The sequence below is a fragment of the Protopterus annectens genome, chromosome 15.part0 (assembly GCF_019279795.1).
Source record: "Protopterus annectens isolate FY-2018-M chromosome 15.part0, PAN1.0, whole genome shotgun sequence".
NCBI classification, from domain to species: Eukaryota; Metazoa; Chordata; order Ceratodontiformes; family Protopteridae; genus Protopterus; species Protopterus annectens.
Genome location: NC_056749.1, coordinates 102,354,327 through 102,355,833, shown reverse-complemented (window position 1 = coordinate 102,355,833; position 1,507 = coordinate 102,354,327).

Genomic DNA, 1,507 nt, shown 5'->3' with positions numbered 1-1,507 from the left:
TTGTATGCATTATTAGAATCCTAAAGATTTTATTTTATTTATTTTTTATTTTTTTATTTATTTTATTTATTTAACATTTGTTGACTGGGAAAGTCCGACTAGGTTCCATAGAGCCTGTTTTCAGCGGAGGCCCGGGGAGAAATGCTCCAGATGCATGTCTTTGGACATAAAGATCATCTAAACACCTGATATTACATTTTGTAGGCCTGCTGTGTTTGTATAGCTTATGTTTAGAACACTGAGGTTAGGAGGATGACTCCTTCCAAAACACGTTCCCAATATTTATTTCAATAATAGGATAAGATATTGCTTTACTATTCAACTGTCTTCTCAAAAATATACCAACAACTGATTCTGAAGAGGGTGGGACATACTTTAAAGCAAGCTATTTCATGCAACTGTAAGAACGTTTAGTGTGACAGTCATGTTATTTTCCCACAGTCGGCTACTTTATCATATGCAAAATAACAAAGCATGTGTACTCTGTTGTATCTTAATGTTAGATCATTTCCTGGACTGCAACAGTTGTGATACTGATGTGAAAGAGGTTTTTACAGTTGTGTAGTGTTTAAAGCACTTCTGGATATGGTGTTAGTGTCTTTGTCAAGTTTTGTAACAAACCTCTGTGGGCCATTTGTTTTTTTTATACTGTCTGAGCCTTTTTGGAATCATGATGACATTATGAGCAGTTTAACAATCACTGGGTAACCAACCCCGCTGCTTTGGTTAACTGGCCTTTCTTAACAACTGGAGAACTAGAGTTATTGTTTTGTGCTGCCAGCTGTTATGCAGTTCTAATAAACTATTTATAGAAATTTTGGGTGCTGATATTGTGTGTATCAGTCTGTTTTCCATATGATATTTAAAACTTTTTTCCTTTGTGAACTTTGACCTTCGTGGTATTCCTAACGCCATACCTTCCCAACTTCTTTGCTCAGGAATTCTGGACAAAGCAAAAAATAATGTAAGGATAAAGCCCCCAGATTAGGGACAGGTTTTAAGTATTACCCTAATCCACTTAAAGCTGGGGTGCCTTCTGTGCGGAGTCTGCATGTCCTCTCTGTGGTCGTGTGGGTTTCCTCCGGGTGCTCCGGTTTCCTCCCACATCCCAAAGACAGGCTGTAGGTGGATTGGACACTCTAAATTGGCCCTAGGTGTGTGTGCATGTGTGTGCCTTCTCTGGAAGGTTGGGATGGCTTGGATGCTGGCAACTCAACACTGTAAAACTCCACTGCCAATCATGAGTGGACAGGTGATCCGCTGTGGTGACCCCTAACCAGGAAAAGCTGAAAGAAGAAGAAGAAGACTCTAATCCACTTAAAAATTAATCAACCATTAAGTTTGGTATCAACATGCATTTCCTGAACAATAAAAAATATAAATCCCTAATGTATAGCTTTATTTACTGACAGTAATCCTCAGCGATTTAGCAAAAAATCATAAGTTTTATGAGGGCAGGACACACAAATATCAAGTAAAATTGGGGTATTCTGCACAATTCTGGATA